At 41.5% G+C, this 14527-nt stretch overlaps 1 long non-coding RNA gene across 1 annotated transcript in view; it reads left to right on the top strand.

Annotated features, from left to right (window-relative positions):
- LOC116570910 overlaps window positions 1-2374 on the top strand; it is a 50925-nt gene extending 48551 nt beyond the window's left edge. The window contains exon 3 of the long non-coding RNA XR_004277597.1: window positions 1157-2374. This is a non-coding gene — a long non-coding RNA (uncharacterized LOC116570910). The remainder of the gene's footprint in view (window positions 1-1156) is intronic.
- Window positions 2375-14527: the final 12153 nt, after the last annotated feature.

Genomic DNA, 14527 nt, shown 5'->3' with positions numbered 1-14527 from the left:
ATGAAATGGGCACTGTTTATAATTATATTTTTAATCATTATAAAAAGTACCCTATGGGCTGGGACCATTCCAGGCCAATCTAGACATATGGCCACTCCTTCCATGAAGCAAACACAATTAACTCCCTGATTATAGAGATGAGAGAACTGAGGCTTCAGGAGGTTAAGTTACTTGCCCAAGGTCACCCAGCTAGAAGCAGGATTTGAATCCAAACAGTCTCGCTCCTTAGTCTACACTCTTTGCCACTACAGGTCACATGTTATTGGCATAACTATTGTTTAATGCAGAAGTCACACACTGCATTTGGTTCACAGATCTATTTTGTTTGGCAATTACATTGATTAAAAAAAAAATCAACCTAAATGCTTTTTTCCCCCAGCTTACTGTTTTTATTTATTTATTTTTAAATTGTATTTTATTTTTTCATTGTTCCAAGATTCATTGTTTATGTACCACACCAGTGCTCCATGTAGTACGTGCCCTCCTTAATACCCACCACCAGGGTGAGGCAACTGCCTGTTCTAGTTCACCTTATACTTTCTCTATGTTTGCTTGTTCCATCTGACTCCTACAAGTGTGACCTCTGGAAGCATTTGATTTGGCAGTTCCTGAAGTAAGCCTTTACCCAGCATCCTCTGGTGTTCCGCAGCCCACGCCTGCTCCTTTCTACCCATGGGCCACCTGTCTTTCATCCACTTAACTCTTTAGTCTCTCTTTTGCAGAAAGAGAGACTTTCCATCCATCTTTCATCCCTCTTTCTTCCACTCCTCTCTCACCGTCATGGCTGGACTTCCCACCTCTGTCCCCATGTACCTGTATATACAAAAAAGTTCCCCAAGTTAGCTGGGTGTGACTTCCATTTCACAGGATCACTCCAATCAATGCATGTATAAGTATCCAATGATCATTTGGAAATATCCCTGTTAATTTATGAATTACAAGTCACAGGTAGTGACTATTCAAAATAACAGTAAGCATTGCTGAGCGTTTACTTACTAGCTTAAAATTCCGATTAGGAATCCTTAGGCAGATATCACGTATTTTAAAGTGTTTGTAAAAATTGTATTGTTTTTTGAAGATTTATTCCTTAAGGAATTTTATGTATTTGGGGACATTCACTTATATAACTAATCAAAGGCATCAAACTTTTGAGCAGGTTAAAAATGGTTGAATCATTCTGCGAAGCCATAGAAGAAATGCTAATGAAATATTAAAGAGAGCACTTAGATTTCAAGAACAAAACAGAGAACATCTTCCTGATAAAAGAGAAGAGCAATTGAACATGAACAGAGAGGATGGACTCAAGAAACAGAAGCACCAGAGGCAAATAATCACCAAGCTCCCATCAACACGAGAGAGCGTCACTTGGGAAATGGATGTCACAGCTCTGAGCCCGGGAAAGACCTTAGAAACTGCTCTCATCCTTCATACCCTCTGATAAAAATACACTTTTCCTCCAGAAGGAAGATAGCTTCTTTCATGGTTAGTCTTCCCAGTGCCCATAAACAGCTCACTAGAATGAACTTTTTAACAGAATCTGTTTAAACTTTCAGAAATTTGTATTTAAAGGCTTGCTCAATAATTTGTTGGTTGGATTAATTAAGGATTGTGTGTGGGAGGAATGAGATTTTTAATTTACTTGAGCTCCTAAATATATCTAAATATAATATATAGATAAGAAAAATATATGGGTTTTTATTAATAGCTATTAAGGTCTATTAGAATGAGCATTGTGATCCCAAGTATAGCTGCTCAGTATCTATTATGCATACAAGTCGGCAACTAAAATTCTTTCTTTGGGTCTTAAAGATCATACAGAGAGAAAAGGTTCTCCTTTTAGTAATTTAGCTTATACTGGGGCCAGGAGGAAGGATGCTGGTTGTAGAGAATGTTTCTTTTCAGACTTTCTTGTTGAACAAACAGTTCAAGATTTCTATATATTCACGCTGATGTATATGCACAAATAAGCAGTTGGTAAAAACCTGTAAGTTAGATCACATGAGCTCTGGGATGCCTTCTGGCTTGGAAATTCTGGGTTTTAAGTGGCTGATCAGCCATTTCCCCCATCTGCTCTTGCATTGGGCCATTTTCTCCCAGGAGTCTTCTGGCTGCCAACAGGGATTTCATGTTCCATTCATGGTTGAGGTCAAGCTTGGTATATTACCTTAGTTCTGGCTAACTGATTTCACATTACTGGGAAATACAATAAGGAGGGAGAACTTCTCAAAATATTTTATACAAGTTTGCTCTATGGAACTCATATGGAATATGATTTTCTTTGGACCAAATAGCCTACATTAAAGGGGATAGTTTTGAATTTCCACTTCTGTTTCCCTCCTTAAAGATTTATTTATTTATTTGAGTGAGAGAGAGAGAGAGATAAAGAAGTGGGAGGGCCAGAGGGAGAAAGAGAGAGAGAGAGAGAGTCTTAAGCAGACTCTGTGCTGAGCAGAGCCCATGATGGTGCTTGATCCCATGACCCTGAGATGACAACCTGAGCTGAAACCAAGAGCCAGATGCTCAACCAACTGTGTCACTCAGGCACCCCATCGACGTGGTTTTTGTTTCTCCAAATCCAACCCTCTCTGTTTGTAGTAGGTGTCTGTTGTTTGCCCGACTACTTTAGCACCCTGCTATCTACCTTCCTGTGAAAATTTCTCCCTTTTAAAATTTAAGCCATGAGCATCACTTTGGGGCTGCCACCTTTTTAAAGATCTCATCTTCTTGAGTTGTTTACTGGTTCAAGGCTGAACACCTGGCCTATCATGGACCAAATTAGAATCCTTCCCCAAACCTGTTTAACTAGGGCCAGAGAGTCAGGTTTTCTTTGTTGGCAAAATTGGAAGATGTAAGTCTGAGACCTGCTATAGGTATGTTTCTTGACATGATTCAGCCACTTTTAACTTACCTGACACTTAAAGTCCATCTGACAGAAAGAAACCTACAGTTCAGGAGAAAAACTTCGCCCCCTCCACATACACACAATACTAACAGCAGTTATGGCTTGGTTTCAAGGTCTTACTCCTATGACTTTCCTGATATTATATAGAGCTTCCTACTAAATATGAACTAAGATAGTTCAAGGTGAATTGCTGATGCTTATAACAACCATGTCCAAAATAACCAAAATATGAAGAGTCCAGGAGTCTATTGACAGATGAATAGATAAAGAATATGTGATATGTGATATATATATATATCACATGTTTTATATATATATATATATATATACACACATATATATATATATAAATAGAATATTACTCAGCCATTAAAAATCCCCCAAATTTTACCATTTGCAACAACATGGGTGGGACTAGAGTATTACGCTAAGTGAAATAAGTCAATCGGAGAAAGACAAATGCCATATGCTCTCACTCATATGTGGAATTTTAGAAACAAAGCAGATAACATAGGGAAAGGCAGGGAATAATACAATAAGATGAAACAGAGAAGGAGACAAACCATAAGAGACTCTTAACTCTAGGAAACATATAGGGCTGCTGGAGGAGAGGTGGGTTGGGGGTGGGGTCACTAGGTGATGGGCATTAAGGGGGGGCACTTGATGTAATGAGTACGGGGTGTTATATGCAACTGATGAATCACTGAAGTCTACTTCTGAAACTAATACACTATATGTTAATTAATTGATTAAAAAAAGGCCTAAAGGCAATAGACACTAAGAGCATTAAATCCTTCAAGTTAAGAGCATGGGTCCTGCGGTCGTATTGCTTAGGTCTAATCCTGGCTTTACTAACTGTGACTTTGGACAAGTTGCTAGTTTAACCTGTCTAAGCAACAGTGTATTTATGTGGGAGAGGGAGTGATATTGGTTCCTACCTCATAAGATAATGATGAACATTAAAGTATACATTATTTCAGTTACATATCACTGCATAATAAACCACCTCCAAACTGGGTGGGTTAAAACAATATCAACTATTTTTTGCTGATGACTGTGAAATTTGGCCATAGACACAGCTAGTCTATGCTCTATATGGTATGGTGGTAATGATTCAGTTGGGACCAGAGGATCCAAGGTGGCTCAAAAGCGTAGCAAGGAAGGGTTGGGGACTGGCTGGTTCTCTTTTCTCTCCCTCCATTGTCTCTCAGCCTCCAGGCCCATTCTCTTTCCCTGGGACCCTTCTTTCCTTCAGGGTGGTTCAACATTTTTACTTGATGGCCAGTTTCAAAAAGTAAGAAAGGAGAAGGTGCAAGACTTCTATAACTAGCTTCCTATTGCCACTGTGACAAATTACCCTAAACTTGGTGGCTTAAAACAACACGGGTTTATGACCTTACAGTTCTGGAGGTCTGAAGTCTGAAATGGGTTTGACAGGTCTGAAACCAAGGTGTTGGCAAGTGTTCCTTCTGGAGGCCCTAGAGGAGAATCTGTTTCCTTAACTTTTCCAGACTTTGGAGGCTGCCTACATTCTTTGGCTTGAGGCCCCTTCTTCTACCTCCAAAGCCATAAGGGTAAAATCTTTAAATCTCTTATTCTTTCTCTGACCTTTGCTTTCCTTATCACATTTCCTTCACTGCCTCTCCAGTCTCCATCTTTTAAGAACTCACATGATTATGTCGGGCCCCCTGGAATAACCCAGTACGATCTTCCATCTCAAATCCTTAAATTAGTCACATTGGCAAACTTCTTTTGCCATATAAAGTAACTATTCACAAATTCCAGGAATTTGGTATGGATGTCTTTGGGAGTGAGGGAGAACATTTTTCTACCTATCATAGTCTACCCTCTGGCTCTCAATGATTCATGTCCATCCCACATGCATTTGCCCCATCCTAGTTTCCTCCAAAGTTCCAACCCATTACAGCATCAACTCAAAGTACAAAATCTCATCCAAATTTTGTCAGCTCAGAAATCCCTAATCCCATGATCTAAATAGTCTAAGTTGGATATGAGTAAGACTCTGAGTATGATCCATTCCTCTCTATTTGGGGACGCACAAAACTAGAAAGCAAGTTGCCTACTTCCCAAATACAGTGGTGGAATGGGAACTGGTAACAGCTATGGAGATTCCCGTTCATAAATATGGAGATTCCTGTTCACAAATGCAAGGAAAAAAGGAGTCACCAGTCTCAATTTTTTAGTATAACTGGACAAACTCTCTTAGGTTTCAAAGCTGGGAATTAATCCTTTGTGGCTCTACCTTCTGGGCTCACAGCTCTGCCTTTGGAGTCATCCTTACTTTTTCACAAAAGGTAACACTTATTTGGAGCTAAATAATTTTATCATTTTTGTTGTTGTTGTTACTGTTTGTTTGTTTGTAAGAGGAAACTTAGATACCACCTCTTGATGGGGATCGTGGTGGAGACTTTGTAACCATTTTGAATTCGTCACATACCTATATATAATACAGAGAACATACTCAGCACGTGATGAACAATCCATAGATTATTATGATCTCAAAACTGCTGTTAACTATGACTTGATATTATGGAATCTGGATAACATGAACATGAATATTCATTAAACTATTATTTTTGTGTATGCTTTTCATTTTGTACAATGAGAAGTTTTTTAAAAACAACTATTTACATAATGTTTTTCCTTTCCTTCCTTTAAAAAAAATTTAAAGATTTTATTTATTTATTAGAGAGAGAGAGAGTAAGTACATGTGTAAGCAGGGGGGAGGCCTGAGGTGGGAGGGAGAGGGACAAGTAGACTCCCTGCTGAGTGCAGAGTGACTTCGGCCTGAGCCCAGGAGACCCTGAGATCACGATCTGAGCTGAAAGCAAGAGTTGGACACTCAACAGATTGAGCCACTCAGATGCCTCCTTACTTCTTTTAAAATCTTTGTTTCCTCTTTTTTTTTTTTTCCTTTTGTCTCCTAATTCATGATGGTCACGTTTCCCAGCCATTTTCCTCTGTACTGAGGATTTGCAAGTTGATAGCTATACTGTGATAATGGTGCTTATGGAGAGGGAGTACCAGGCAGCCCCGGGGAGGTGGAGGGCAAAGACATGGTGAAGACACACCCCAGGGGAAAAGTCTGGTGGGAAGAAAGGAAAGCTGGCCTTATGTCACCAGAGAAAGGAGGAGGTTGTATTAATCACAATGACCCCAACTTGGCTCAGTCTCCTCTAAACTCCCCTTTGACCCCCATGTTTTTTGAAAATCAATTCCTTATTTTGTCTTCCAGGAAGGTAAGATATTCTAACATTGGCCTTGGCTTCTAAGCAAAGAAGCAAGATGTGGGGATAAGGCTAAAACAGAGATAGGGACCACAAAAGAAGGAGAACAGAGCATGAATTTAACACACACAGCATTAGATGTCCTGTTGCTGGGGGCCCCGAGCAGCTTCTCCATCTGGCTCAGGAGTTAGCCCCTCAATCCTCATGCTCCTGACATTTCTTTAGTGAAGAGGTAAAGGAAATACAAGGACTAAGACAATGTACTCATCTTTCTTTTCCTCTTTTCTATCTCCTTATCTTTTTAGATACTTCCTGGGACATTTTCTCAATTATCCTTCAGTCCTTTTAATGAATACTCCTTTTCTGCCATCATTTGAAAATTTCAAGGATCTCTTTAAAAAATTTCTCTGAATATTTCTTTGTTATGATAATCCATTCCTATTTTACAGAGGAAACTTCTCTTAACTCTCTGACAATATTCATGATGGTTCTTTGAAGTTTTCTTCTTCCACCTTTATTTCTGTTTCTCTTAAATTATTCTTTTTTCTGTTCGTTTGTTTTGGTCTCTTGACTTTCATGATAGAGGCTTTCTTCATCTAGCTGATGATCTTCGATGTCATTTTAATGAGAGAGGGTCTAATTAGACATTAGGAGGCTGGTGGCTTTCAGAGTTTTGAACCTTTGGCCATTTTCTTGGAGAACCCCCACTGTCCATATCTTGGGGTCTATCCTCTTGGGTTGGTCAGATCCTTCAGAAAATCACTGAATCTTTGCACAGACCAGAGCTGGCCCATAGAACTTTCCAGCGATCAAAGTGGGCTGGATCTATTGAGCACTCTGAATGTGGCCAGGGCACCTGAAGAACCAAATTTTAAATTTAATTTTGTAGTAGGTGGTATTGCCCAAAAGTGTCCTGAGAGGCATTGGCATATAAGTGTTCATTTAATTCCCCTGTTTTCAGGACAATACTTCCATCTTCAGTTACATCTGATGTTCCTTTCCAGAAAAGGAAACCTTCCGTCTTTTGCTAGTGTTGAAGGGTCACGTGGCTGGGCTGAGCAGGGATGGCACTTTAGGGTCTGACTTCTTCAATATCCTGTTTTTAGTCTCACTTTCATACCTGATTCTAGAAATACCTGGTGCTGTCACTTCCCAAACCGTTTGAGATTGCATATTAGTGTTCTTAATGTTAATTAGGATTAGGATTTTTTTTTCTGTTCCTGTCTTTGCTCATTCCTCTGGTTTTTACCTTCTAAAATTCTGTTACTGATATTTCCTCTTCTTTTTCTTTGTCCTTGTGGGTTCACAAAATTTAGAAAATCCTTGTAGTGTTATTTTAATGGAATTTCAGGAGGCAGCAAAAGTGGATGAGTGTTTAATCTTCCATCTTCAGCAGGATGTTCCTAAGTGACCTACTTAAAAAGTTGTTTTATTGAACTCTAACTGTACTGTATTAGCTTAGAATTTTATAGAGTCCTAAGATCATCTAGCACTCCTATCTACTCAGGTGGCTTTGCCAGTGTCTCTGTGAATGAGTAGAAAGCAGAAAGTAATCACAAAGGTGAGGATAGCAACTACTGGTTACCTTGCACAAGTAATCTTCCCAGCGACTGTATCCATGCAGTGGACACTATCACCCTCACCCGTTTTCTAGAAGAGGACACTGAGTCCTATGGTTAGGTTGTAGAAATGGAGTTTGCACCCCGCTCTGTTAGATGTTAAAGCCCATGGTCTTTTTTTTTTTTTTTTAAGATTTTATTTATTTATTTGATAGAGATCACAAGTAGGCAGAGAGGCAGGCAGAGAGAGAGGGGGAAAGCAGGCTCCCCGCTGAGCAGAGAGCCCGATGCGGGGCTCGATCCCAGGACCCTGGGATCATGACCTGAATTGAAGGCAGAGGCTTTAACCCACTGAGCCACCCAGGAGCCCCAAAGCCCATGGTCTTAATCAATGAACTCTCCTGGTGTCAGAAGGCCTGGATTAGAATTCCAGATCTGATACCCTAGTCAAGAAGACCTAACTTTTATTGAAAACCTGCAAAGGCCCAAGACTTTTCTAAGCACTTTATTTATGTTATTTCATTTAATCCCTACACCAACCCTATGAAATAAATGTGCTTTTTTTTTTTTTTTAAGATTTATTTATTTGAGAAACGAAAAGTGAGCACACACCTGAGTGGGGGGAGAGGGAGAGAAGCAGGCTCCTGGCTGAGCGTGGAGCCCACTGTGGGGCTCACTACGGGGCTCAATGTGGGGCTCGATCTCATGACCCTGAGTGGTAATCAAGAGTCAGACACTTAACTGACTGAGCTACCCAAGCGCTCCCCAAATAAGCACTCTTTTATTCCTGCTTAACAGAGATAAAAACTGAGGCACAGAGGAAGCTGAGTAAACTGTTTAAGGCTCACACAGCCAGCAAGTAACAGAAGTTGACCAGATAGAGTCAAGTCTCAGTGGGGGCTTGTTAGTAAAATGAGGACAGTGTTACCTGCTCTACCTAGTATCTGCTCCAGCTGAGTTACGCAAGCGCTGAATGTAAGACATGTGGAAATAATAAGTCAGTCTACAGAGGGAGGGCATCTTTGCTCTCCTTGCAGGCAGAGACTCGAATCCACAGAGCTTAACTGACATTACAGCAACCGCCCTCAAGGGGCAGGACACAGAATCAAATCCTTTTGATCCCTGGTCACATACCCTGAACATGAAACCCTGAATTCCACTTGCTATCTCCAAGAGATATTTGTTTCTCGTTTTGCTTATCTCCTGCTTCTTCTCCAGTCTTATCTTGAAGGTGAAGATGAGTCTCAGATTTTCATAAGTTGAAGTCCTCTTTTCTTTTTGGGATTTCTGTACCTCCTCATAAACAGACAAAGCAGAACCCCATCTGTGCGGAAATAGACCCCAAGAGTTACTGATACCCCACCATCTTCAGGATCACACCATGGTCACCCTGTCAGCCACATCCCTGCCTCACATCAACATCTTGTACACATTCTTCCTGTGGGTTCTTGGGGCAAAACCCTTCAGCGACACCCTTCCCCTAAGGGCTAGTCCTATTTCTGAAGTCAGCAGGGTGCTCATGGAGTCCTTTGAAGAGCCATCTCTCATCTGTTCATCTCCCATTTCGGGATCAGGAAGATGTGACATGGGTTGGTACGACATCCTTATCACAGATGCCATCAGATATTCAAGCACATGTGTCTGCTGGTCTTGTGGTTATAGAACTTATTAGGACTTAATGATCTTAAAAAGCCTGTTCCTTTCTTCAAAAAAAAAAAAAAAAAAGCCTTCTAAAAGGTCAGCTTGGCTTTTAATTAAGAGTGAATCTTTTTTGCAGGTTAAATAGTGACTCCAAATGGCTTCATTGAAGGAATCCCACAGCAGTCAATCCTGCAGTAATTAGCATACAGAAAGACTCAATAGGGTTGAAAGTTCCTTTTTCTTTAATGAGAGGAAAGTTCCTGCTAGTGGATGGCACTTACTGCAGCTTCCGACTTAGAGGGGGCGGTGGCGAGTGCTGTGTCTTTCCTTTCTAACATCTTGTCTTGCTCACTGTGTCCCTGTCTTTAGCCATCTTTCTCTTCCATATTGCTTTCTTTTTCTTTGATGGCCCTCTCCTCCTCTCCTCACTGGGAGAAGGAGACTGGAAGACTTTCCCCTCTGTGTCCTGTGGAGAGTGCCAGATTCTGCACGTGGCTATGGGGTGCTGGGGGGGCTTCATTGCCAATTCCAGCTCTGGGGGCTGACTTACTTCTGCTGCAGATTTTTCTGGGCATTTTTCTGGATTAATCAAGGAGCAAACCTTGCCTCTTTCTTTTTTAACACACAGAGACAGAGAATGAGAGAAAGAGCGAGAGAGGGGGGGTAGAGAGAACATTCCTCAGGATCATAGCCAATGGCAGGCGAGAAAATCTGGCTGGAATTTGGTAACATTGCTTTATTTTCATTGGTAGCTAGGGATACTGCATTTTCATTTATAATGATGAGATCAAATTGCCTTTGTTAATAACTGTGTATGTGTAAAATGAGTGACTCTATTTGAAGAAAAATCTTTAATAACCCATGGCTTGGGCGTGGTGCTGGAGATGGAGCTGCTGTAAGGAGGGTCTGCAGATGTGACAAGAACTGAGTGAGGGGTCAGCTGCCGGAGGAAGCGGGGCACGTGGAGGGAGGCAGTGACTGTTGTCATGCCCACAAAGGTAATGTCTGCATTTCTGGGCACTGAGAGATTTCAACAGGCCAAGGGCAGTGATCATTCCATGGAACCTTCTCTCAGAGTTGTGTTTTGAAGGCCGCAGGTTGTCCATGTTTCCACTTTGCTCCCTGCCAATGACCTTGGGCTTATGCTTGCTCTATTTTGTGGATGGGAGAAAGTACGTGATATTCAGGGCAACTTCACTGAAAACATTATGTCAACTTAGACACCAGCAGCCCCTGTCCCAGGTAGCCACCAGAGATCTGGGACCTAGAGCCTTTTAAACCTGGAACCTGTCCTATTGGCCAAGCTGTGTCCCCTTGCTTGCTCCTTCAGGTCTGCTATCTCACAGCAAGGCACGACTCCTATGTGAGGATTCCAGGAGCGACTTTGTTTACAGATGACACAGCTCATTTGCCCTCCAATCTTTTGGGGGCTAGCTACTTCTCTGGTCCAGGGATAATCACTTCTGTAGCGGTGCCTGCTTCAGACACAAGTTAAAAGCATTGGAGAATCAGCCTCGGGCAGGACAAGGAGATAGACCTCTCCAGCACCTCTGCTTTCCCCCTCAGAGCTCGGTGTACTGCGCAAGCAGCAGCTCTGGGGCAGAAAGCCGGCCAGAGATATTTTTTCTTTCCATAGCTTATGTCACAAAGAACCTTCCAGAAAACTTTATCCTTATTGTACAATCTTGAGGCCTGGGTTTTTAGCCATTCCACTAGAAGATGATTTCTTTTCTTGTAACTTTCTTTTCTAGGGAGGGGTGAGTCAGGGTCCTTTCTGAGCAGTTGGGCTTTTCTGTCTAGAGCAGCCTCCTCCTATCCCTCAGGCCTCACCAGTGCTGTGAGTGCTGACTGGCCTCCACCTGTCAGTGTCTACATCTCTTTGCCAGAAGAGCAGGAGTGCTGGAGAGTTCACTGCTCTCTCATCCTGATTCTGCCCACCCCACCAACCAAAGTTCAGCCTCCAACCAAAGACTAATGGGACCTTGTGGCCAAGTACTACAGTTCCTTCACTCCCAGGATGGGGAACTCTGAGGCATGTACACTACATTGGTTCCCAGGATTTTCTCAGTAGGACTAAACTATTCACATCTGAGTCCTGGTCTCAGGCTCTGCTTCTGGGGGCAACCCAATACCAGACTTTTATATATTGCTGGAGTAAACGAAGGACTCCCATTTTAATCATTAGGATTCTTTTTAGACACAAAGCCTGGAAACAATATCCTATGAATGGACATTACCATCAGAAGTTATCATCAGTTAAGCCCAGAGATGTTTCACTGTAGCAAATATTTGAGGTAGAACTTATAACAGAGGACACAAACTTGTGTCCAATGGTGGGCACATACATGGTGTGGAGAGAAAGGGCTGCTGGTGAGTTGGACTCTGCCTGTGGACCCGAGCCATCGCTGACTTCATCAGCTCTTGCTGATCCTGGATGTTTATCTTCAGGAAGCCTCATTCCCAGGAGCCAAAACAATCAGATATGTTTGAGAAAGAATGAACTTTCATCATATGGTTTTCTCAGCTCACAGGTGGTCAATTTGACAAAGTGGAAAAAGAAAACCATGCTGTAGCTTCTAAAGAGAAATTGCGGGTGCCTGGATGGCTGTTGGTTAAGTGTCCACCTTCAGCTCGGGTCATATCCCAGAGTCCTGAGATCGAGTCCCACATCAGGCTGCCTGCTCAATGGGGAGTCTGCTTCTCCCTCTGCTCGTCCCCCTGGTCATGCTTGCATAACTCTCTCAAGATTCTCTCTCCCCTTTCTCTGAAATAAATAAATAATATCTTTTTTTTTTCCTTAAAGAGAAATTGAGAGGTATGAATGGGGACTTAACTCAAAATCATTTCATTCACTCAAACTCAAATCACTCAAACTCAGTTCATTTCCCAGTGAAGGGCTAGCATGCTAGAGAGACTGAAACTTGGAGCCTCCAGGCCTAACCATCCTCCAGTATCATGCATACTTCTGTTTCCTGACTTTGCCTGTCATTCTCCTGCCAGCAAGTCCTTTGTGTCCACCACTACCTTTAAGATATGGCTCAAACATTGCCTCCTCTAGAGTGTTCTGTGAAGCAGGTCTGTTTTTACAGTGGAGATACAGGTGGTCAAGCCTATGAAGTATCTGAGATTTTACACCACTTGCAAGCTAACAGGTAGCTTAGCATAGATTCATGGATGCTGGCAGAAGACAGGAGACTCTTGGATCAGAGACAAAAGACTTTATTACTCACAGTACTCTGGTAGCCAGAGTGTAAGCATTTGTTCCCTGAGCCCCAGTTCCTACAGGGCAATGTGACAAAGGCCAAATGTCAACTATTGATTGCCTTATAGGAGAGGAGTCCTGAGCGCAGTAAGCCTTTATTATTTATAATGGGTAGTAAATATGTGTCTCTTGTTCCAGAGGGAGACAATAGATCTTCTAAAGGCTGTTCACTCTATGAAGAGATATGCAGAAAGGTGAGAAACCTATGGCAAATCGTCCCCATCAGAGATCAAACTGAGAGGACTGTTATAATTAAGTCAATAAGCTGTGTAGTGGCCAAGATCACAGATTGAATGAGTTTGAACCCTATTAGTAGAATTATATTACTTATATGACCTAGGGTAAGTGATATAATTGATCTGTGCCACAATTTCACTATCTTAAATGGGATAAGTACTGCCTTGTAGATATTTGTGAGGGTTAAATTAGTTAATATTTGCAAAGTGCTTTGAACAGTACCTAGAATGGAGAAAATACTGTGTTTGTCAAGTAGAATAAGAAACAGAGATTAGTCACTGTATTCCCTGGTGGCCTGTGGCTAGGACCCATGTCCTTTGTGACATTCTCATCAAACTGACTGAAGCCTTTCAGCTAGGAAATGAAGTATGTGAGTCACACAAACTTGGGTAATTTGAATGCATTTCCACTGGATATCATGTGTAATGGGCATCACCAACATGGGAGATTCCATTTTTAAAAATAATTATGTGTCTTGAAACTTCCTCCAACAATTAAAAATAAACTACCATAGGATCCAGCAATTCCACTTCTGGGTATTTATCTGAAGGAACCCAAAACATTGACTCAAAAAGGTATCTGTTTCCCTGTGTTTGTTGTAGAATTGTTTACAATAGCCAATAAAAACAACCTAAATGTCCAATGATAGGTGAATAGATAAAGAGGCTATGGTGTATATAATGGCACATTTTTTGGCCATAAAAAAGAAGGAAATCCTGCCATTTGCCCCAACGTGGATGGACCTTGAGGGTATTATGCTAAGTAAAGTAAGTCTGACAGAGGAAGACAAACACTGTATGATCTCACTTATATGTAGACTCTGAAAATGAAAACAAACTGAACTCCTAGATACAGAGAAGAGATTGGTGGTTGCCTGGGGTGGGGGTAGAGGAAATGCGTGAAAGGGAGTCAAAAAGTACGAACTGCCAGTTATAAGATAAGCAAGTGCAAGGGATAGAAAATAGAGCATGCTGACTATAAATATTATATAATATATTTGAAAGTTGCTGTGAGAGTAAATCTTGAAAGATCTTATCACAAGAAAAAAATCTGTCACTGTGTGGTGATGGGTGTTAACAAGACTTTTTGTAGCGATCACTCTGTATATGAATATCAAATTATTATGTTGTATACCTGAAACTAATATAATATTATAGTTATATGTCAATATATGATTATATTTCAATTAAAAAGTGATTCTATGTCATGAAAGTTGTCCTCTGTCTATACAGAGGTCACAAAGAGATGGAGCTATCTTATCAGATTAAGTGTGACTTTTTGCCTCTAAATCTTCCTGGCACTCACTCTGAACTTTTCCTATATCCCTTAGGGTGGTGTGTGTGTAGGTGTGTGTGTGTGTGTGTGTGTGTGTGTGTGTGTGTGTGTGATTACTCCCAGGAGACTCTAGAAGCTTCTGAAGGGGGAGGGCTCCTCTCCTGCTCAGACTGATTTTGTGACATGACAGTTACTAACACTGTGCCTGGCACAGAGTTAGAACAAGGGCTCAGCCACTGTTGACTCCAACTGGAGAAGAGTCAGCCAATCTTCATAGGGTTTTCTTGCCTGGCCCGGGGGCTGCAATTTCCTGGAAGCCAAACTTATGCCATTCAACTCATGGAGGCCCTTAGTATGGGTGTGCCCAAGGGACAGAATGGGAGACTTCAAAGACAAATTGAGT

Source organism: Mustela erminea, chromosome 12 (genome assembly GCF_009829155.1).
Source record: "Mustela erminea isolate mMusErm1 chromosome 12, mMusErm1.Pri, whole genome shotgun sequence".
NCBI classification, from domain to species: domain Eukaryota; kingdom Metazoa; phylum Chordata; class Mammalia; order Carnivora; family Mustelidae; genus Mustela; species Mustela erminea.
The sequence above is the reverse complement of the archived record's forward strand: the minus strand, read 5'-3'. Positions and strand labels throughout refer to the sequence as shown.